The 25,400-nt window shown below is 37.3% G+C and overlaps 1 long non-coding RNA gene across 1 annotated transcript in view; it reads left to right on the top strand.

Moving 5' to 3' along the window:
* The window catches only part of LOC106148672, a 52,381-nt gene extending 27,764 nt beyond the window's left edge, over window positions 1-24,617 (top strand). The window contains exons 3-4 of the long non-coding RNA XR_001234316.1: window positions 15,562-15,701; window positions 24,245-24,617. This is a non-coding gene — a long non-coding RNA (uncharacterized LOC106148672). The remainder of the gene's footprint in view (window positions 1-15,561; window positions 15,702-24,244) is intronic.
* Window positions 24,618-25,400: the final 783 nt, after the last annotated feature.

Below are 25,400 nucleotides of genomic sequence, written 5' to 3'. Positions count from 1 at the left end.
TGTGTGGTCTGGACTCGGGTTGGGTTGTCCCACTGGTGGGACAATCCCTTTCAGTGGACCTGTGTCCTCAGGCAGCTCAGGGTACAGGCAAAGCTCAGACATGAATTGCAGGGTCAACAGTTTGTGAAACACCTGATTCTGTGTCTCCAGTCAGTTCAGGACACGTACAGGAGCCAGATGCAGGCCTCAGTGACAGCAATCACAAACTGCCCATGCCTGCAACCTCCCAGGGGGTGGGGGCACAAGTAAAGCACAGACTCGAACCATGGTACCAGCAGCTCTTGGAGTGCCTGCTCACTTGGCACAGGGCACGCACAAGGAGGGGTCACAAGCAAACCTTGGTCAGAGCCATCCCCAGGCCTTCTGAGTGAGGAGCTCCTGTCTGCCATGAGTGCACAGAGGGCAGAGATTCAGACTGTAATTGCAGTGGGGTCCTGGGTTGCCTGCTCTGCCCCTAGGAAGTAGATGGGACATACCTGGTTCTCTTGGCGACTTTCAGCTGGGAGCCTTGGTGGCAATGATTCACAGCCCACCTGGTTCTGCTTCTTAGTCAGTTCAGAAAATGCCCAGCAGCCAGATCCGGACCACTCAAACAGCAAACACAGACTACCTGTGCCTGTGCTCCCCCTGGGTGTCAGGGCACAAGTAAAGGACAAACTCAAACGGTGGTACCAGGAGCTCTTGGAGCACCCACTCACTAAGCTCAGGGCACATGCAGAGAGGGCCCACACATGAACCCTGGTGAGAGCAGTCCCTGGGCCTTTTGAGTGAGGAACTCTGTCTGCTATGGGTATATGGAGGGCAGAGACTCAGACTGTCGACTCAAAGGTTTTATAAAATAAAAATCTCCCTCACATCTTGGGAATATTCTTGGTAATTTCCATTTTTCCCATTTAGTTGTGAAATAAACCATAAGACATTCTTATTCAACCACAAACTAAATTGATTTTACCAACTGCTGAGAGGTTACAACCCATAGTTTGAATAAACTACTTAAGAGTTTCTAGGAGACTAATGAAAGGCCCTTTGGTTCCTTCTTACTGAAGACTCTAAATTAGTGAGTTGATAATTAATTCATATCCCACTCAGTCAGTAGATATTTATGAACTGTTTACTCCAGGCAAGGCACTTCTGGAGGATAAGGTGCTCACCCCTAGGCAGGTTTAGAGTTGTTGGGACTTGAAATTTATACAGTTTAGGTGATCTACTTTAAGAGAAAGAATGTAAAATTTCAAATATTAAATTAGGTGCCAAAATGATTATTTATAAAGAAAAAAAAAATCACATAGTTCTCTGAGCCATAGGTCCCCTTCTCCCTTTAAGTTATTTATTTATTTTTTTTCCCCTTGGTTTTTCTTTGGTGCCAGGAATTGAACTCACTAACTTGCACTTGCCAGGTAGGTGTTGTGCTGCTGAGCTAAACCCCCAGCCCCTAAATTACCTACAGATATTTTAAGTCCATTTTCCACAGTTTTTTGTTTTTTGTTTTTTTTTTTCCTGGTACCGGGAATCAAACTCACAACGTTGCACTTGCCAGGCAGGCACTGTACCACTGAGCTAAATCCCCAGCTCCCGCCCCTTTTCCCTTTAGATAATTGGTTAAAAATATTTATATGCCATGCTTTCTGAAGCCAATCTGTCCCCTTTCTTACTGAGAACCCTAACTCTCCCACATGTCTACCATTCACAAGGACTCCTACAAGCAGGTGGGATCTGAACCTGAGAGTTCAACAACTTAAGAGTAAACCTATCTATCTTTAATTCTGCATAAACTTATGTCCTCTAGGCAAAGGAATCAAAATGTAAAGTCACTCATTTATTAGTCAATGTTTTCATGGTATGGAGAAGGATAGAGAACTAGGCAAACATATCACAGGGGAATTCAGCCTTGTTTTCAGGAGGGGTAACTTTAAGGAGGAAAGGCCATTCAGAGAGAAAGGGGCAAGCTCATTGTTATAACATAGACTGGATCCAGAAATTGGTACTGGTTTGGAGACTGTCAGAACCACATCATGACAAAACACACAGAGAAACTTAGAGCAAGTGCCAGTACAAAAACCATCTGAAGAAGTAATATTATAACCATTAAATGTAACAGCCACATTTAGGTTTGCATTTTACATGTCCTCATTTGCATTTCATTTTTTAAATATTTATTTTTCTTGGATTTTTCAAAAATATGAGTCTGCATAGATGGAGAGGAAAACCCTTCAGTGTTCATAGATTGAAAAGCACAGTTGTAGGCTCCCCTTGTATCAGACTCCCATGCCCCTCAGTTTTCTGCTTTCCATACGTAGAGTAAATAAAATTCAGGAAAAAATGATACAACATTTAGAATAAGGACTAGACATCCAAATAGAAAACCTTACAGCAAGTAAGAAGTGACCATGACATACAAAGTGAGACATGATAGTTAATAAAACTTCAAAGCAGGTTGTGAAAAATTAGGATATGGTAACCACTTAACAATGTTTGCACCTCTACCCTCTCAGAATTTTGCAGGTGTGCCTGAGAGATGAATGGAGAGTCAGCAGATTAACAGGAGATAAGTAGACACATTTCTTTAATGTAAGCTTTATGTGGTACAGGAACCCTCATAAAGGCATGAGGAAGCAAAGAAGCGGTACCATAGAAATGCCTTCAGACCAGAGAGGACAGAGTGGCAAATGAGGGAAAGTAAACTGCATGGGAATGCTAACAGGAGATTAGAGTCATTTCAACAAGGTCTATTTGCTCAGAATTCTCTGGGCCTGAATTTCCCACCCTGATGATAAGAATGTTACATTCCTCATGGGGTAGAGAGGACATCTTCCATGTGGGATTTTTATCCTCTGTTCTTAGGTAAAAAAAAAAAGGAAGGGTCAGAATGTCATTTAGTATTGAACTGGGTTAAAGCCTATAGAGACATTAACTAATATAAATGAAGTGTGAACGATAAAAAGATTCCATTCAGTAGCTAACAACTAAATGAATATGTTTTGTCCTCCCAGTGATGGGTTTCTTCATTGACTGTCAGTGGATAAAGATTGGTGCTTGACAGCCCTACTACATATATTGCCTTTAAATACTGTGCAAGGAGGAGACACTGCATTGATCTCAGCACACAGTGGGTCTAGCTCTTGTCCTAGTGTGCAATCCAGCAGCAGTTCCAGTGATTATCAGATATGGCCATGGGAAGTTGACCAAATGGAAACATAGCAATCACATTCCCAAGTGAGTCAACAGAATATATTGAACTACAGCAACCATATATTTCAGTTTTTAAAATACAAAGAAAATTTGCCTTGTTGATGTTCATGAGCTAAGAAAGGGCTCATTTTTCAACATTTAATTTATTCCACATCAGTTGGAAAAAGAATGAATAGGCATTAAAAGAAGAGATGCCCATTTTACCTTAAACATGAGCCTTTAATTCACTTTACTTATTTATTTATTTATTCTTTTAAAGAAAAGAAAATAAACAATAAAAGCAATGGTACAAAATTTCAGAACAAGATTGTAGGAGAGTAACAATGGTAAGTATAATGCATATTGTTATCCTTAAATTTGTTGCTCATATTACAAGATATGGGCATGAAATATTGATCAAACAATATAGGCATAAAACTTTCTATTCAACAAACTAATAGCAATTAGTAGTATAACGATCTTAACTATCGCGTGTGTGTGTGTGTGTGTGTGTGTGTGTGTGTGTGTGTATTTCCTTTTCCATTCCTTCTTTTCTCTTTTCCCCATTCCAGTTTCTCCTTCCTTTAGAGACGTTTCTCCACATTTCACAATATCTATTGTACATTTTGGGCCTTATTTACTCTTTCAGCTTCTCATAATAGGGAGACAATATAATTGCACATGTGAGACTGATTTATTTCACTTATGAGTATGGATTCAAGTTGCATCTATTTCCTATAGATGTCTCCAGTTTATCATTCTTTATAGCTGAGTTGTACTCCATTGTATAAAAAGACCATATCTTTTTTATCCATTCCTCAGTTAATGGGCATTTGGGCTGTTTCCAACATGTAGCTCTGACAAATAGTGCTGCTGTAAACATAGGTGCTCGTATATCGCTGTGGATGTGGTGGCTGGTACTGGTCTTCTGTTGGTGGAATTCTCCAGAATTCAACTACTGGCTCCTCACTGTTGCTTCAGACTCTTCACTTTGCTCATCTAGCTAATTACTCTGCCCATCAAAGGCATGTGTGCACTGATGCGCCTGGGGCCTGGCTGTTGTCCTGGGCTTCAGGTCTTGAGGTTCCAGTTGGTCCACCCACTAAAGGTGTGTTTCCTTACACTCCTCTAACAGGCCCTTCTGCCCCAGAGACACTGGCAGAAGCACAGAGCACAGACTCTCATTCTTCTAGCAGACCCTGCTGTCCTAGAGATACTTTAATTCATTTTAAAGCATTCTTTTTATTTAGGAGAATTTTTATTAGATTTGTGGAGAGACTTGGTAAAAAAAGTTATTACATTAATATTGAGAGCTATTTGTTTTAAATAGAATATTTAAATATTTAAATATTTCTATTCTGTTTTAAACTCATTACATTTCTAGTTCATTTATAATTTTGTTTTTGCATAAACCTTATTTCTCAATGAAAATTTATAGAATTCTTCTTTGCTATTAATAGTACCACTTGGTCATTCCATAGGTACAGTTAATGTGGTATAACATTCATTACTATTAACATTTTATAAATACTTATCAGAAAATACTCAAAGTATGATTTTGTTAAATTGTGCTAAAGTAGCAGACTGTCCAATAATATACTTATCTCTGTAAGCTCCCAACTTTTGCAGGGTAAATGACATGCTTTTTAAATTCATTCATAATTTTGTCAATTGTTTGTCCTGAAAAATTTAGAGCACTGTACATTGGGTACATTTAAAAGTGTTCCTATATTTACAAAGTAGTAGGAATGGATGGCTTTTTCAGTGAAGCATTCTTCAGTCATTATGTCATAATTGCTTAATTTAGACAAAGTAATGCAATGTCACACTGGTAATTTAGCAAAGATAAATCACATTTTTGTTAGGCTGTTTTACCTCCATGTCATTAGAATTATGCACTCTTAGACAGTTGGTGAAATTTACAAATGAGATCTGTTCTGAAATGAATTTGAAGGAATAAAAATCTTAACTGAGATTAATGCAGAAAAGATTGATGCTTACCTGCATTTCTGTTTTGTTACTGTGTATGCATAACATTTAACTTTCAGAAAATTGTGAACATTTTAGAAAAAATATCCTGTACCCAAACTGTGGCTTACTGATTGCAAATGATTTTGCCACATCACTGACAAGTTACCTGCCAACAGGAAAGGAACTTCGTGTTTTACAGGAGGGTTTGCTTCCTGTTGTATGAAATTTTTATGAGTTTTTTTCTATTTGTGTTATTCAACAACACAGAATTAGAACTTCTCTTGGATAAGACGATGGTGATGGCATTTTCACAAACTGTGCTCAGCTAAGTGCTTTCTGCTCACACCCTTTGGAAAGTGTAATAATTATGGACAGCTCTGTGTGAAACACTGTATAACCACTTTCCTAACACTATTGAGGAAAGAATAAATGAATCACACTGAGCACTTGGAACACTGTTTAGAAATTTTCAACCTTTTGAAATGTTTAAAAACTTTTTAAGAAATTCAGCCTTCTGATGGACTTATTTGGCTAGTGTTGTCAAAAACCAAAATTACAACAAATTTAGCTTAAGGGCCCTGATTGGTTTTATTTTCAATTCTAGAATTGAGTGATATGGCACTTCATTCAATAACATGGAGCAAGTGTTCTCATATTGGGCTGAGTAAATGGTGATGCATTTATAGACCAAAAAAGTGAAGGAAGCAGAAACAATGAACAGGAAGTGGACTAGTCATTTCAAAATTACTTTCTTTGTAAGGTGGGAACAGGGAAACAGCAATAGAATATACTAGGTCAGAGAGCAATTTCCTTCAGGCAGCTTCTTGTAAGAATTAAATGTATTTAGGACATGAGGATTAAAGCAGAGGTAACTTCAATGCACACTAATTGGTCTTCTTTGGAAGACTGGCTACCTATCATCCTCCTGTTTGCTGGAAGGCTGGGTAACTTAGTTTCAGTATGGTGACCTGGAACTTTAGCATGGGTGATTCCATTTCAATGTTATTCTGGTCTGTTGGGTGAAGTGCAGGAGCTTAGTCCTAAACAATAGCCTTTTACAATTTTTGTTAAACAGTTGATAAATTGGTCAGGTCCAGAGCCCTGAAGATATTTTATGAAAGCAATTATATACTTCCTTTAATTTTCCATGTATTATTTATTCTTTTGCACACATTTCAAAGGGGAGAGCATGTGTGGCAGATGATATGGATCTTATTGCAGACACACACAGATATCATCAAAAATTTACCTGCAGGGTGTAGGGTGTAAATTTAAGATTTGATACCCAGTAGCCTGTGTAGATCAAATGTACTGCTCTGTAGCAAACAGACATGAAATATTTTGAAATAAAGAGGGAAAATGGCAGCAAATGGTGCACCTGACCCCCATTTTGCTGATCTATTTCATCTGGACCCCACTGTGAAAAATAGTCTAGAGTCCAGTCTTAGATATTTAGTTGGCTTCATTGTTGCTAATTTGAACATACAATTGTCAAATTATGTATGTACATCTATATATGTATATGTAATATGTATATATGTTTATGCAATATATAATATACATAAGGTATGTATATGAATATGTATATGTATGTATATGTAATTTTTTGACAAATTATAAATTGAGTTAAATTGCTTGTAAGCAAAAAAAAAAGTTATGAAGAGGGGAATAATTTGGTGAAGTAAAGAAAAGTATGTTTTGGGTAATATATGTCAGTATTAAAGTGGCATTCATATGTCCTACTTATAAATATCTCCTGTGAAATCTAGATAATGAAGTTGTCCACTTATTCCCATAAAAGTAATCTTTTCCCCATCATGGGTGTGAGAATTTAACTCTCTCTTAGCGTAAACACATTATTACACAAGAAAGAAGAAAAGAAGGAGATTAGGGAGAAAAAAGCTTCTCAGTAGAGGCCAGGAGCCTCTCCAAACTGAATTTTAAGTGCTGCTTCTGATGTAGATTTCCTCTTTTTCACTGAAAAAAAGAGTATTAAGAAGTAACGCACAAGCATAATATCTGTCCACACAGCCCCTTTCACAAGATATTCTTAGTGGTTTGCATTTTTCAGAGCCTTGTGTCTGACAGTGGAATAGAACTGATGCAGATGGTGGAGAAACCAATTCAGTAGAAGTTGCTGCCCTGAGCAATATGGTATAATCTCGGACACAATGTTGTCATTGTGTTTGATGCATTCATTCATTTGCAGATGCATTCACTTGCAAATTACCCACAGCTCATATCCCCTTTCAAACTAAGAATATGTCATTCCAGGAAGGTCAGCACATCCATGACCCACTAGATTCTTTAAAGGCCTGCCCTCCCTCTACCCCCCTTCCCTCTTTTCATTTCCTTCCAAAAGCTGTAAGGGCCTCAGTCAGGAGTGTGTTGGCTCATGCAGAATATGAAGGTACTCCCCCAACAAAACATGCCTGTATATTTCTCTACAAGTAGTTCACTACTTGTCCATTTGGCAACCAATGGGAAATAGCAAAGTTAATCATAAACTGATGGTGTAATCTTAGGAGATAAACATACTTTTGTTAAATTTGCTTTATCATAATGGAAGTGCAATAAGGAGAGAGAAAGCAAACTTCAATAGATAATTATTTTATTTAGTGAACATTGATACATATTCTTGTAATGGGGCAAAATGATAAAGCTGAATAGAATAAAAAGAATAAGGAACAATGAGGTTATACTAGAGGAAAAATAAATCACAAAAGGACATGTTGCAAGAGAGAATAAAATTCTCCAGTAATCGGGAGAAAAGTGCTCAGAGTTTTAAAAAAACCTCAGGTTTCAGTGCAGATTGGCCAGGATAAATATATTCCCTGTTACTGCCATCCCTGAGATTTAGAAGCTACCGAAACCTTCAAGAAGCTCACAGCTGGTAAAAGCATCTGGGTAGAGTGAATGCAGGTTGTGCAAGAAACTCATGCTGGATAATAAAATCCCTGAGCAGAAATTGGAAAAATGGCTATTTGATCTCAATGACAGCATTCTGGCCTCTCTACCACACTGTCTTTCAATTTATAAAAGCTTCTTATTCCTTAAAGCCTATAATGCACTGGGTTTTGACTTCTGTTTTGAATGTTATTTGAGACCTGGGCTTTGTGCATTGTTCACAAGAGCTGTGCTGTACCTCCTTTGCCCGTGTGGCCAGCAACACTTGCACATTACAGAATTTCCTCTTTCGTGGCCTTGTCACACTTGCAGTTGGGAATGTCTGCAATCCACCCAACACTGCTCACTTCAAAACCAGCACTGTTTGTGCAGAATCAAAAATTCTAGCTTTCCTTTTTTAAGAGACAGACAGTAGATGGTATATACATACATTGTAGTGTAACACACAATGGTTTTCATTATACTCTGTGAACAAAATAGGGAAATATTGCCATGCTAGAGATGCTAGAGAAATAAGTAATCATTTGCAAAGGTCGAAGGTCATTAATGGCACAATTATTGACATTTGCTACAAGAAAGTGTCTAATTATGTCTCTTGGGGCTATAATTCCTCCTGTACCATCAACTTTGAACTGAAAAGTTTAAGGTATTTTCTTTTTTTTTTTTTTTTTTTTTTTCGGTACTTATAATCTAACACACAACCTTACGTTTGCCAGGCAGGCGCTGTGCCGCTTAGCTAAATCCCCAGCCCGTAGGTACTTTCAGTATGACCTATAAACCCAGAATTCTGGGAGACTGAGGCAGAAAAGTCCCAAGTTTATGATCAGCCTGAGCAAGTTACCAACTAGTGAGACCCTATCACAAAACCAAACAAAACCAAACAAAATAAAACACCCGGAGATGTATATCGGTGCAAAAGCCCTGCTTTAAATCCCCCAGTGCTGCCTATGTATGCACACACACACACACACACACACACACAAACACACACACATGCATGCATGGGTGCACACAATTTTTTTGTGAGTGTTACAGTGTTTCAACAGTTTTTTTCTTACTTTTCCTCTCCACAAATAGTCACCTGAAATAGGTAGCACTAATATACATTCTGGCATTGTATGTAATAAATGGCATTAATATACATTTTCTTTAATCTTTATCACATCCCTTTCATAACAGTATATTATACTCCAGGCTTATAGATAAAAATACTAAACTATGGAAAATAACCCTGGAAAAGTCTCTTATCTTATAACATGCAGTGAGACCCCCAGAGGCAATTCTTCTGGCTCCCAAACCTGAGCTTTGCCTATGGTTTATGCTACCTGCTTGATGCCTCCTTTGTGTATGCATCATCAGCAGCCTTCAAGTATTACATCCTGTTACTATCTCAGTCTTGCTTCCCTTATGAAAGGGAACAGTCCCCTCGGATAAAGAGGTAAATATATCCTATCATTCTAATTAGAACACATTACCTTTATAAGTATGACGTGATAGCTTCTCATATGAAGAAAAGAGAGCATAAATCTTATTTATTTTTCTAAAACTTTTATAGTTTGGAAGAAAATGTTAGATTTACATTAAAGTTATAAAGGTAGAATAGAGAATTCATAACCTTTTACTAAGTTTCTTATAATTTTACTGTCTGGTACAACATTTGTCAAAACTAAGAAGTATCAGTAACACTGATATTCATTGACTATGTTCTAGGCCTTATTTGGATTTCATTCCATTTTCTACTAATTCCCCTTTTCTGTTTCATAATCCAGTCTAAGAGAGCACATTATATTTAATTTTCTTGTCTCTGACCTTTGATGATTTCTCAGACATACCTCATTTTTCACAGCCTTGAGAGATTGGAAGAGCACTGATCAAACGTTTTGTAGAATGTCCCTCTATTTGATCTTTAAGAGGTGTCGTTCACCATTAGACTGAGCTTGTGGGTTTCTGAGAACACTGATATGAAATGTCTTTTCCTTTTCATGGGGTGCATGCTATCAACATATTATAGTTTGTGTCTGGACATCCCCCCAAGTCCTCATGCAGTCATGGGGTTGGCTTTTAGAGTTTTTGACAGATCCATGGTCTAATGCTGGGATTACAGGGTTGAGTGCTACACCCACCCTGGGACAGATAGTTTGCATACAATATAAGTGAGGGAAAGAGTCTTGCTCTCTGCCACTCCTCCCCCATTTTGCTCTTGTTGCTTTGATTCTGCCCCATGAACTGTTGCCTCTGCCATGTGCCACCCTGCCTTAGAGCCAGTCAAGTATGGACTGAAACCTCCACAAACTGTGAACTAAATAAACCTTTCTTTCCTTAATTCTGTGCATCAGGAATTTTGCCTCAGCAATAAGAGATGAATAAGTACGACACAACATGATCCATCAATAGTAATGTTATATCCATGACTTGCTTAAGGGTCTCTTTGTCAGGTTTCTTCACTGTGGAGTTGCTATGTTTCTTGGGGGGCTTGAATTTTATCACCCAAACAGATATGTTAAAGTCATAGGCCCATTTCTTTATAAATATAAGCTTATTGTGATATAAGGTCCTTGTGGATTTAATCAAGTTAAAATGAGGCCCTGTGTGGTCCCTTATCCAATATGAACGTTGTCTTTAGAAGAATCAAAAATACTACATGGGCTGTCTGTGAAGACACAGAGACACACAAGGAATGCTGCATCAGGATAAAGGCCAGGTTGGGGGGATGGAGCTGTACATTTAGGATTAACAGCCACTCTAGAAGCTAGGGAGTCAGGAAGGATTCAAAACTTTGGGGAGATCTTTCCATTCTCACTTAATTTCAGTTAACCATTGACAATGACACATGGCCATGAAAGGCAAGGGAAGCGTGGAGGGCTACCACATCCCCATGGTCTCTCAGGAAGCTAAGCAAAGTGTTCTCTTCAAGGGTGGGCCTGCCAGCGACTCACTTGCATTTACTCAGATAATGCTTTTCTATTATAATACACATAGTCACAATCATGTTTTACAACTCTTTGCAATAAAAATGCAGTTAACTCAAGGCTTTCATATGAAATTCTCCAAAAGGGTTCTATTCACCATTAATTTGATTGAATTGGCAGGCCAGTTTGGTTAAATCACTTGAACTTTTGGCTGTTTACAATATTTTAAACTATAGTTCTGATTCTTTTCTGCTCTGTTAGGAGGAAGAAATGGTACATTAAATCTGTTTATGGGTAGAGGCCCTAAGTAAGCTGTGATTTCAACTGTTTCCCCAAAGTAAGCTATGGTTTTGATTCTGTTTGAGAAAGCAGATTTATCTTTTTTTTTTTTAATTTTAAAAATAAAAGGAGGAAAACATTAATAGACAAGCAACATTTTACAAAATAGCAAAGGAACAGTACAGACAATACAGAGTTACAAACAAAGTGGTAGGGAATTAACAATGCTTGTTGTATTACATATTGATATCTTCAAAGTGGCTTCTCATGAAAACAGATATAGACATGCAATTCTGGTCAACCAAAGACTCATTGACAGTTTCTTTCAGCAAAGAAATACAAGACAGTAGAACAGCCATGTTAACTATCCTGCATATACATACATACAAAATTTCTCCTACTTTCCCTTCTCTTTTCCCACATCCCAGTTGCCCTTTACCTTTGAGTGCTTTCCTATGCATTCACAATGTCTATCATATCTCCTAGTTTAAATTAACTTGAGAAAGCAGATTTATTTTAATTTTCATTTGACTTTCTTCCCCCTCTCTTTCTTTCTTCCATAATTCTGCTTTCTTGCCAAGCATTTTGTTTGCTCACTTTTTTGCTTCCTTTTATTTATTTAAAAAAGAGGTCACTTTTTAGGGAACTACAATACATATATTCTCAGTTTAGGTGCATATTAAGTTTGACTACTGAAGAGATGCAGAAGAATCCTGTGAAAATTCTTTCTAAGGTGTCCTGTTTGCAGAAATAACACCTATTGTCTGAAATTCTTAAGCATTTCATTAAGTTTACTTTAAAATTTAATTATGTAAAATCAGTGCATTAGAGCTTGTGCAGTCATTATGGCTTAGAAGATGATCCCTTAAGAGTTGCATACACAAGGGAGCTAGGAGGTTGCATTACCAATTACCAAAATTTGCTTAATGCAGGCTCATTCTTTTTTCTACACATTGCAGCATTTATTGGAAAAATTCCAAAATCTTATGAATATGTATGACCTAAATTGTCCATTTAGCTTGGCAACAAATAAGTGTTTCCTGCTAAATTATACAATATTGGCCATCAATTACTTTAAAAGTATGCCACTGAAGGCTTTGCACAAGCATGCAGATAGAAATGACAGATAGAAACAACAATTTCCTATATCCTTATCACATATCTAAAAAATTAGGCAGCTCCTAAAGCCCATAATTATACACACAAAACCAACATACAGCATGTATACATTAGGTTTTCTACATTAAAATACACAGGATTAAAAGTTTTCATTTTATATATGGTATTGTATATCCTTACATGGGTTTACCAATTTTATAATTCTCTTGAGTGCATCTCTTTCACTATCACTCATCCACTTAATCCCTAAATCATATTAATGACTTTGTTTAGAGACAACTTTAGGCAGAGGGACATTTGGAATGAGACAAAGAGACTATAATGATTAAGCCCTACCTCTAAGAGATCAGGCAAAAAACTTGCTTTTTCTATAATACTGTCTTGTTTTTCAGTATTAAATTCTCAGGAGATTTACTAAAATGAGCAAATATGATATTTTCTGTGTTGCTAAGTGATGGGATTCAGGTCTTAATACTCCCAAATACAGTACCTTGGCATTTGAGGAAATAACAGAAGCAGGTGGATCTCACTCTGACCTTCTCCCATCCTTTGCTTCTGACATAAATCATAAGGCCTCTTTGAAAGATGCCCCCCTCATCTCATAACTAGAGGAAAGCCCTTGTCTCTGAAGACACAGAGAGGACGTGGGGCACAGAGAAGAATCTGTATGAACAGCCCTTGTTATTCTCCTCTTTTATGATCACTGGATCACACCATTTATGTCCGATCATACTTCAGAATGATGGTCCAATGTTCATCAAGCCTAATCATAAAAATATAAAATGTGATTCAAAATAGAGTGAATATTTGAATTAAAAAATATATTACATAAAAGATGTGTTGACACAAATCTCCTTCAAAATACCCCCCTTAGAAAGAAGGAGAAATTTTGTATGTATGTATATACAGGATAGTTAACATAGTTGCTCTACTGTCTTGTATTTCTTTGCTGAAAGAAACTGTCAATGAGTCCTTGGTTGATCAGCATTGCATGTCTCTATCTGTTTTCATTAGAAACCACTTTGAAGATATCAATATGTAATACAACAAGCATTGTTAATTCCCTACCACTTTGTTTGTAACTCTGTATTGTCTGTACTGTTCTTTTGCTGTTTTGTAAAAGGTTGTCTGTCTGTTAATGTTTTATTTTTATTTTTAAAATAAAATTTTATTTTTAAAATAAAATTTAAAAAAATACCCCCCTTACCTTTCACACATTATGGCATCATTCTTGCCACTTTGGGAAGCAGAAATCCCCTTTCCTGGATTTAGCTGTGCTGTCCTGGATATCTTGATTTCCTGAAATTATTTGAGACACTTATCTTCCAAGGTCACTTTGATTGGTGCCGAATTGAGTGTATACAGTAGATGAAGTCACAGGATAATGTTTTTATGAATCTGCTTTTCTGTTGGATAGCATTTGGCAGCAATATTCCCCACATTTTTGATCATACTTGACAAAGGCAGTCTTTTGAGAGGGGTTAATGGCAATAGACCCTTGATGGTAATAATTTAAAGTTTTTCAACATTCACTATTTTTTGATCAGCTTTTGTACACAGGGTTTTCCTGTAGCTTTGGGTCTTTATTCTGAAGGCTCTCATGCCACCTAAAAATTATTAAATAAGTTTGTGTGAGTTTTTCTTTTTCCTCTCTCTTTTTTTGTTTAGGAGCCTTACAATGAACCTCCCGATGGTAGAGGGAAGGAGTCTTTCCTCCATGCATGATTTTATATTCACTCTTTTTTTTTGGTTTTTCTCCGGTACCAGGAACCGAACTCACGACCCTATGCTTGCCAGGCAGGCGCTTTGCCGCTGAGCTAAATCCCCAACCCCGAGTTCACGTTCACTTTGTGACTATTTATTGGGCACAGCTGATTATTAAATGTTGCTTCAACCATCTATCTTATAAGCCGTATTTGAGGACTGAAGGAACCAGAGCAGACAAATAAGAATCACCAAAGAGAGTCTAATGCAGATGGCGCACGATGGATCTGATGAGAAACTGCTCTCCATGTTTCTTTCTATGCTGGCTTGAATTAGTCTAATTACAGAGGGAAAATGCAGAGCCTTTACTCAGGGGATGCTGGTAGTGTACTTGCTACAACATGGAGAGAGTTCTATGCCAAGAAGAAAATATTCCTTCCATTTGCTTATTGTCTTAAATAAAATCAATCAGATGCTATATTTTGGGTCAAGAAATCATTGAGTAGAAGCAAATCACTTCTTACCCATCCCTCTCTAAACAAATTGAGAATATGAAGATTTATGAGAGTATTTACTTTTTTGATCAATTTTGCATGCCTGTATCTAGTAACCAGAACAACTACTTTAAAGATAACAATACGCAGGGGCTGGGGATTTAGCTCAGCGACAAAGCACCTACCTGGCAAACGCAAGGTCGTGAGTTCGGTTCCTGGTACCGGAGAAAAACCAAAAACCAAAAAAAAAAAAAAAAAAAAAAAAAGAAAACAAGATAACAATATGCAATTTAACAACCTTTGTTGATTTCCTATCATCTTGTTTTGAAAATGTGTATTGTCTTTCATTTTTTTTTTTTTATATTTTATTCTCTTAAAAAATAACTTTCTGGAAAAAAAGCACTTCATAGTAGTGTGTCCCTTGGACTTTACTAAGACTTTCATCCTAAGGAACAGAAATTCAGAGCTGATGTGAATCATTTTGTTACTCAGTCATGTCAGAAAAGTTTGGCTACAGCAGGATTGGACAAATTCTTTGAAAATATGATATGTATTTATTTCTACATAATAAATAGGAGTCATGAAGAATGAGAAAAACAAAGTAAGAGATAATCTCCCTTCAAACAACTGTAAATTATATGCTAAGTAATTCAAAATATTTGTAGTTTTCTATTAAAGAAATCATGCTATTAGCCTGAAATGATAAATTCCTGAAGGTTGCTTTTAAACATGCAAAATACTTGCCTAGAGTGGAATGGAGTTTAACAGTAAGTACATGGATATTTTGAATATAATTTCCTATTTATTTTAACGGGAGATCCCTTTACTATGTTTTTCCTTTCGGTCATTTCATTAAGGATTTGACTTGACAAACATTTGTAGATATCCAATTTAAAGCAATTGCAGTTCTGGTCCTCGTTCAAAGTTAGTCAAGTTAGTTTTCAGAAACAATTAAATCCTTTTGATTTTACCTTCAAATATTTATCCATTTCTTCCTACTTCATTTTCAGATTTCTCCAAAATTCAGTGGCTTAGAATGGCAACAGCAAGGTTAGCTGGTCTCCACCTCCTGGTATCCAGGCCTTTGCCAGGATGACATGAAGGCTGGGATTTCCTTCGTCAGCAGGCATCTTCGCTCACATGCTGGAAGGTGAGGGGTGTCTCGGCTGGGATTACAGTTGTGCTTTTATCTGGCATTCACGTGTGGTCTTTCCCTCTGTTTCTCCTTATGGACTTAGTCTGGGCTTCCTCAGAGGTTGGCATTGTACCCAAGTCAGAGTACCCAAAAGGACCAAGGAGAAGCTGTAACATTTTATGAGCTAACCTCAAAAACCAAAGAGTTTTGCTCACTTCTTCAATACTTATGAGGGTGGGGTAGGGCACTAATGCCAGCTCTTGATGTGAAGAGTCGCAAACTCACACTGGGAACTGGAGTTGTGGGACCACAGTAAAGGCATCCACTTTTGTTGATAGAGTGTGCTGCATTCTTCCTCTTCTTATCTATAATCAGTATTGTGTTTTAGCGTGTCATGGTTTGGGGTTTTTGCAAGGGGAACAATATAATACAAGACACATATTCTATAAGATTATTTATAATAGTCTCCCAAAGAATCATATACAGAGTGCAGGAAATCTGTCCACACACTAAAGGCCCAAACAATCTGGTGGAGGACCTGGATCCCATGGCAATGTCCAGCATGGGAGTCCAGGTGAAGACCTAGAGCCCATAACAATGCCTCCCATGAGTCCAACTGGAGGCCCAGAGCCCATGACAATGTCTCCTGCAGGCCTGTTTCACGGATCTGCAAAGGTCAGTGGTGGAAGCTAGAAAGTCTATGCCAGTGGGATAAAGGAGCTGTGCTAGCAGGCTGAGGAACCTGCACTGGAACCAGGAAACAACACTCAAAGTAAGAATCAGGATGCCGTTGAAAAGTACCACAGCCATCCTCTGCAACAGGGAGGTCCTGAGCTCCTCTGCTGATTAGGACAGCTGAGTTCCTATCAGGAAAACCAATGCAGCAAGCTTCTCCAGGAGACTGAGAAGTACACCATCTTTCCCTCCGGAGGCAGGAAGCAATGCTCAGAGTGAGGATCAGAGTCCCCCAAAGTGAACTGAAGCCATTCTCAGTGACAACAAGGTCCTGAGCACCTCAGACAATGAGAACAGCCGAGTTAATCAGGAAAGTCAGAATGACAAGCTCCTCCAAGAGAACCAACAGTTCCTTACAGCTTCTAATACCACCTATCAGCTTCTCTGTCAGCTCCTGATAGCCTTGCTGCTTCTTCTCCCATTCTTCCTCTTATGCTTCTGGCAACAACCTTCAGGTGGGCCTCCCACACCCAGCACCACACTGTTTCAATTCAGCTGGGTGTTAAAAGTTGTCCACCAGTTGTCAATCCACTACACTGCATGTATCATGAGTTTTGTTAAGATGTTAAAGTTGCTTGCCTCCTATATGGTCTCTTTGTGTTCTAATTCTCTTCAAATCTACATTCTATATGGCTGTAGGGATGATCAATTCAAGGTACAAATCTGTCCGTCCTCCCACTGTTCCAAACCCTTCAAGGCTCCCTGTAGGGGAAGGTCCCTCAGCATGAAGTACACACTCTTCATGATCCCCTTGTCAGACTGTGTAAGTGGATCCCTGGTCCACTTAGGTGGCATTTTCCAACACGAATTAGCTGCTCACAGCTCTTCCTTGTTCCTTTCCTTGGACATGCACTCATGCCACGCTGCCACAGACTTCCGCGTCTCTTAGTGGTGTCTCTTCTCCCTCAGTTGTCTCCTCACCATCTTCATCTTCTGATAATGCATTCCAGTTCCACTTCCTCCTCCCAGCTTACAACAAGATCTCAACTTACCTTCAAAGCTGTTATTCCTACTTTTAACCACTCTGTCTCATTTTTATCATTGATTAAGTGGAATCATAGTCTTCAGCTCACAAGCTACTTAAAAATCCATTGAAGTCAGAGTCTATAAAGTGCTTATAACAATAGCCACCCCTGGGCACTGTGCGAAAGATGTTAGTTATGGTCACTACTAGCCACTTGCTCTGTGCATTTCTGGCAAACTGGTGTAATTCTGGAAAGGGTCTCACCTCAACATCTTTGCTCTTGTTCCTCCTTCTGCACGGAACTTCCTATCTTAATTTTTATCTATACCCACTCTCCTTTCCCTAAAGTCTATTTTAAATTCTGTAAATTCCTTAGTGAAAACATGATTGTTCTCTGAAATTCAAACTTTATACATCCTCTTGGCTTTTGCCTATTCTCTTTGCAATATGAGTTTATTTAAATACACACTATTTATGAAAACTTTAAAGATAATGGCTACATTATGTATTTTAATCACTTTAATCCCAAACTTTCTGCCTTGGTTAAAATACTTATTGCCTTAAACTAGACTTGAGACAAAATATTACCTTATCAGATATTTTCATAATACTAAACCAAAACAAATATATATTAAATCTGATGTATTCAGTTTAGTTTTTACATATTTTGTCACATTTATCATATATTCCTGTAAGACACACCCAGTGCTTTGTGTTATAAGGTAGAAACATATAAAATGTTACTATTTTCCTACTTTTAATTCTTTTGATATGTTTGCTTTGTTTCTCTTCAGTTGTCTTTGTTTAATCTTTTCCTAAATGAAAGGGAAGGAATTACACAGATTGGCTCCATAGTATCCTACAGAAAGATTTAAAAATACATATTTGAATTTGCTAACTTATAACTTTATTTTTGAATCCCAAATTTATTTTATGAATATTTAATAGAGCTTAACATGAGATAAGTGTTGGGGCCACATGAGGGCTACAAAAATAAACAAAAATGTTTGTCCTCTAGGAACTCAACACCTACTAGGTAGAGAGGAAATCTGGGAGGTCCAGATAGAGATAGGGGATAATTCCAGCCCAGAAAAAAAATTAAAATCTTATCAGAAGATGTGGTACTTGGACTGCATCTCACCTGATGTGTTTGGTTGGATTTGTTAAACATTTGTTATTCCAGAGAAAGGACATGGCACAATAATTCTCCCATGGATGAACAATGTGAATACACATGGTCCTCAACTTAAGGGCTTTGACTTTATGGTTCTGTGAAAGCCAAACACAGTGTAAGCTGAAGTTTGGATTTTTATCTACTCCCAGACTTCTACTATGTGCTAAGATGCTGTCTCGTAATGCTAGACAGTCCCACTCAGCCACTTGACCACAAGGGGAAGCAACCATTGGTCTCTGTTGTACTGTGTGAGCAAACTATGGTATTTGGTGGGTGAAGTGTGTTAAATGCATACTTGACTTGCAATATTTTCAGCTCAGAATGGGTTTATCAGGATGTTACGCCCTGGAAGCCAAGGAGTATTTGTATACCTATTTGGTGGGATGACATAGAACATGAGGGAAGGAGGAATAAAATCTGGTTGACATTTATTATGAATGGAAGGGAAGAAAAAGAGAAAGCAGAGGAAAGCGAGCTTCAGACCAGATGGCAGAGTCTGCAGGTCACTGTTGTTCCGGAGGCTGTTGTGACACTATTGAAAAGTCCAGAAATTGTACGGAGAAAGAACCACTGAGGCAAATTGAGCAGAAAAGCATCTGACCTGAGACACCTCCTCTGTGAAGGTTTCAAGGCAATCTGGGACTTGGAAGCGCATGCTCATCCTGACACCCCTCCTTCTTGAGCCGCAGGCTGCTTCCTCGGTGAGGATTTCAGTCTCTCTCAACCCAGGCAGGAATCATCCCAGTGAATGACCTCAGGCGACAGCTTCGCAAACCATTTACAATACCCAGGAGACACCGCGAAGGGTTCCATGTCATTCTAATTCCAATTAACATCTTTCTTAATTAGAAAGAAATACAGAGGTACTAAAGGAAGTGATTTTAATTTGTTGCCTCTTCTTTAGCTTTCTGTTTGTTATATAAGAATCTACAGTATACAAATTTTAAGCCAAAGTCACGGAAGATTTGAGTATAAAAATAAAAAAAAAATTAGGTCGGATAAATTATTCCCGCTAATTTTTTGCATTTACAATTTATCCTAGCTTTAACATTGGCTTTGAAGAAATTGTGTACTTGCACTTTGCACGCTATTTCTGTGGACTCTTTTATGTCAGACTGTTCTAAACAATATATCTGTCATTATTATATGCGGAAACTGTGTCTTTAATTCATTTCTAATGGAAAAATCTGTTGTATACTTTTCACCTCTAAAACAGAGCAAAGCAGCAACAAAAAAGGGTGTGCTTCATTACAGCAATTGAATTTGGAGAGACCGTGCCATTGGCTATGTATATTAATTTACTTCTGAGGATGCTTCTAATACTGTCAGAAACTGAGAGCTTCCCTTCCTCCAAAAGAAAGACCCAGACACACCTCTACTTTTCCGCCTTTCTGATCTTTCAGAAAGCCGGGTCATCTTGCTCTAACTGGTCAGCTCATGCACAAATTATGGTTTCCTAAACATAACGGTAACTGTACTTCAAAAAGGAAGAAAATATTGTGTCTAAAAAAGTAGGGGTAAAGCATCTCAAAGAGGCTTTTAAACTACAGGGTAGTCATCTTAGTGTGATAACACGTTCCATAAAGACAGTAACAGAAAAACTTCTATTGGAGGTACTCACAGGTATTAAACTGACACCCGGAGGCAGGAGTCCCTAATCTAGGGCTTTATATCATCTTTCTTTAATTAAAGAGGAGAAATGTTTTATTTAATTTCAATAGAACCTGTGAAATACTTTCATCATTTCCTACATGGTGTGATAAGTAACTAATATGGTTAATGAAAACTGGTTTTTCCCCTTTATTGGTCAATAAAAAATGTTTCCATTTGTTGCATGTTTACCTTACTAAATACTTCAGTTAAATTATCTAATTTAGTTTTCAGAATGATATGTGATTAATACTATTACATCCATTTTATAGGGAAGGAATTTGTGGCTGAACATGCTCAAAGAAGTTCCCAAAGTTACAGGCAATTAAATGAGAGTTAACATTTGAATACAAATTAATGTGACTTCAAAATATGAGCTATTTTAATTTGCATCTCTTGAATGACCAATGATATTGAACATTTTTTCATGTCTTTATTTGTCATTGTATTCCTTCTTCTGAGAAGTATGTATTCATCTCAGATGCCCATTTTTGGATTGGGTCTTTGAATTTGAGGGGGTCTGATTTTTTTCAGTTCTTTATATGTTCTAGATATAAGTCCTTGTCTGAAGGACAGTGGGGTATAACCCATCTCACCCCAGAAAGAAAGGCTATCATCAAAAAATCAACTGATAACAAATGCTGGAGGAGTTGTGGGGAAGAAAGATTGTTTTTCCACTGCTGATGGGAGTGTAGACTGGTACAACCACTGTGGAAATCAGTGTGGAGATTCCTCAGAAAACTAGGATTAGTGATTCCATTTGACCCAGCTATTTCCCTTCTGGGTATCTTCCCAGAAGAATTAAAAACATCATACCACAGTGATATATGTGCACCCATGTTTATAACAGCATAATTTGTAATAGCTAGATCTTGGAAACAAGATGCCTGAGGAATGGCTAAAAAGGTGTTTTTTTTATATAAAGGAGTACTACTCAGCCATAAAGGAGGATAAACTGGAGAATTTTATAGGTAAATGGATGCAGCTCAAGACCATATTTATAAGTGAAATAAATCAGACCCACATGTGTAAACATCATATTGTCTCCCTAATATGAGAAGCTGACAGGAGGTGTTGTGAATGGGAAGAAACTTCAAAGGAAAAGACAAATTATGGTGGGAGAATGGGGAAAGGAAGAAAGGGAAGAAGGAAAGAATATATGTGTGCACAAGACAGTTAAAATACTTATACAGCTAGTTTCTCTTAGTTCATTGAAAAGAAAGGTTTGTGCTAATATTGTATGGACAAGATATCATGCCTGTACCCTGTACTTTGAATAACTACTGTGAAGACAACCATGTGCATTGCATTGATTGTTATAACTCTCTTACTAAACTGTCTTGAAACTGTTTCATGGTTCTTTTTATTTTTTCTTTTTAAAATAGAAATAATAAAAAATAAACAAAAATTTTAAAGACACATGAACTCTTCCCACAGCATTTTAATGACCCCTGTTCAGTAGCTTAGTGTGTTCTGCGGTGTTGGCATCTTATAACACCCCTGAACTCACCACTGACAGTGACCTTCAGCTTCAGCCTTCAGGGCATCTTATTAATTGGGACCTTTTATTACCAAAACTCTGAAATTCACAGGCCTAGCACCTTGAAGCAAAATGAATTAAGAAAGGTTCAATGTGTAACTTTCAAGTTGCTTTTTCAAATCGCTCATTTGATGAATGTAACTGTGGTTCGAAATGAAACAAAATTAGAAATGGAAATAATCTACTTACTTTGTAGTCAGGAGAACCTAGTCTTTGTTATGGTCCCTTTTTTTTTTTTTTTTCACTATTCTTTTTCCTCCTCACAAAATAGTGTAATTGTGAGGTTAACAGTCCTTTATATTTAGAGCACTGTTTATGTAGCGTGAGCTGGTCATTTAACACCCAGAGGAAACTTAGGACCTCAGTTTTAAAAAAATATTGCACTTTGGACTGAGATCTCACAATTTTCAAGTAGGAAGGCCTGAATTCAGCCATTGCAGTGAGTAGGTCTGCTAATTTTTTCTGCTGTGTCACACCTCCTTAGCTCACTGTATACTTTGAATATCAACCAGTGCCGAGGGCTACTGTATGGCTTGGTCCTGTCAATTTCTCATTTAGGAAAATGGGATGCAGCAGCCTCCTTGTACTATTTTTACAGATCCAACACTTCTATGCCTTTAAACCCTCCGAGATAGTCAGGATAACTTCACACTTTTGTGTCACTTTCTGCTCAGACTCAAGGCCATCAGAATTACAATTAATTTGTATTTTAGACCTTTGTGTAAGAATATGTCATTTCTTGGAACTGTTTCTGGGTGACAAAGTACAGCAAGAAGAATTCACTGCTCTGTATACGTTTATATAGGGATTCCAGTTAATTACTCATTATGTTCCTGTATGTTTCTGGAAATTCATAGGAAAAAAATCACTTCCTCCCCCTCATATGTCAAAAAAGAAAAATAAAACTTCAAAACAGGGAAGATTTTTTCATATTACCAGCTCCTTAAGTGACCTTTGTTAAAAATATTTTTTCTAGCTCAATATTTTCCTTTAGCTTTTATTGTTAAATAATAGCCTGTCTGAAAAAGGGCAAATTTTGTAGTTAGATACACAATATATTGTCTGTACAGCATAGACAAAACCCAATTATTTGTTTTTAAATTTAACAAATACTTGAATTTTATGTGCTTTAAAATATTAGCTAATTTAATCTAATGGCAAACTCATGAGGCAGAATACTGTCAGTATCCCCTGTTAGATGTGTGACTAGTTAATATCATTTGATGGACAGTGGCAAAATGATCTGTATGTGGGTTTAGAAAAATAGCAGAAGAAATAAAATGTTGATGCTTAGTCTCTTCAGGGAGTGACTATTTCTGTCCGTGGCAGTTTTCTTAGGCTTATTTTCAGTGGTGAGCCCGGTTCATGCTAAGAGCAGCTTCTTCAAGTATTTTAGTGGCAAGTTCCCAAAGTTAATTCTGAGCTCAGTATATTAAACGCTGTACCACACCAGAGTGAATCATATTATAGCAAAGATGCACCATGGGTTTTCTTTTTTTAATAGTAGGACCAGAAAATTAAAGATTTCATTTACTTTTGAGCCACAGTCCAATTTAATTGTTCACATTTATATAATAGGTGGTAGCACAACCTATTGGAAAAGATTGCCAAAACCAACTGAGTTCTATTTGTTCTTTCCTGGACTACCTGAATGCTTTTAGGTAAATGCGTCTATCATTTCCTTAGTTTTGTTTTCATTTTGGTAAGAGAAGAGTAGTGCCACTTTTATTACTAACCTATGTGCTAGGAAGAGTCTGTAATAAACTCAAACTGTTGCCCGCTAAGATGAGCGATACAGCTGTGCGCCCCTTTTCTACTTGGAGTATTATCCACTGTTCCTCCTGCAGGGCATTTTGTGATTTTGATGGACAAGGAGCCCTTGTGCAGTTTGTCAAATACCCTATTACAAAGGTTTTGGATAGAAGCAAAATTTTAACCCTTTTCTGACAGTAAAAGCCTGCCCCTTGAGATTGTCGCTTTGATGTAATGGCTACAAAGGTTAATTTTGTCATTTCTCATACAAATATTTATTAAATGTCTACCAGAAATGAAAGGACAGGAGGTAATATGGGTGAATACTGAAGTCGAACTTGAAATTGATGAGTTCTTTCATTACCACTCTGGCACGCAGTCCTCAGAAACATTGTTTACATTATCTGAGATTTGGTTTTCATATTTATTCAGTGAAACTCCTTATATCTCTTCTGCCTTTGGGAACTACAGCTGCCATTTGTCTTATTGATTCTTACATATAAATGATAGGGATATTTAGAAGTTAGGACAGTTTAAAAGATGATGGAAACCTACCCTAGTTTTGCATCAGCTATAATGGTTTCAGTCCTTTTAACTTAAATGATGTGGTGGAATAATCACTAGGAATATTTTCCTAGGAAATCCAGATTGTTAATGGAAATTTACTTGTGCCATGAGAGACCTATCCAAGTGTATTCTCTGGTCTTCCAAAAATTTTAATTTAAGCTTGGATTCCTTTGCAGGTTTTCTTCAGTCTCCTCCAGTTACTCTGTGGAGAAGGCTCTTGTTTCTTCCTGTGAACCAAGGAGGAGATGGACCCAGGCTCCGTTTCAGTTCCTCTGCTGCATCTATAGGTGTTTGTATTGGATGTGTCACCCTTCTTCCCAAAATATTTTCCTCTTTTGAATTTCCTGTTTCATACGCAGTATAGGGTGGAAACCTAGTCATTAAGAGCCCTTTCTATCATGTTGTTCTGACTTCTTTTCTGTTTCCTCTATTTAATCCATATCACATTATATAAATCTCTAAGAACCATGATTTTGGAATATAACTCAGTGGCACAGTACCTGCCTAGAAAGTGCAAGTTCCTGAGTTTGATTCCTGGTACAAAAAACAAGAACTGTGATTTCTCCTCTCATGATTTTTATATTTAGTTTTTGAGTCTTTCTTTCCCCTCCCTCACTCCCTCCATTCCTTCCTTCTTTCCTTTAAAAAACTAAACGCATACAAGAAACAACTTCTCAGCTGGTGATAGGCTTTGGAGCAGGAGTATTAAGGCCACTGGAATAATCACCGATAATGCCACAGGAAGTTAATGCTCATCATTAAAACAAGCCTAAAATTTTTCTTTTTTAGGGGAGATTTAAAAATACCAGAGCAGTATGCTGCTTTGATACTTATTGATTGACAGGTAAATAAAAGCAAATCAAGAATGTTACTGTTGTAAGACCACATCAAACAATATGCAGTATGACATTCTTTTTAATTACAAACTTAATGACTTTAATAAAACATGGTTTTGGTTGTGTTGTGTGTGTGCATGTTGTGTTGCAATTGTACTTGTGTGTAGGGGGTACTGTTGTAAGATCTATTATTAGTTATTATAAACATAAGTATGATAGGTAACATATATTAAACATTTTCTTAATAATACCTTGTATTATTTCTTATATAAAGTTGTAATAGTTCCATGAGACAGATACTGTACTACAATTATACCCATTGTGTAGATGACTATGACTGAGGCAGAGAAGTTATTTGCCCAAAACTACATACTTATGCTAAATTGCAGAACTATGATTTTATCCTGGGATATCTAAATTCAGAGCCTAAAGTCTTTAAATTTGACACATTGCTGTTCTGCCTCATTAGAATTTCATCATGATCTTTCATAAGCTG

The sequence above is a fragment of the Chinchilla lanigera genome, unplaced genomic scaffold, assembly GCF_000276665.1.
Source record: "Chinchilla lanigera isolate Chin_1 unplaced genomic scaffold, ChiLan1.0 scaffold00025, whole genome shotgun sequence".
Lineage (NCBI taxonomy): Eukaryota > Metazoa > Chordata > Mammalia > Rodentia > Chinchillidae > Chinchilla > Chinchilla lanigera.
Note: the sequence above shows the minus strand (reverse complement) of the source record. Positions and strands in the feature narration are given on the sequence as shown.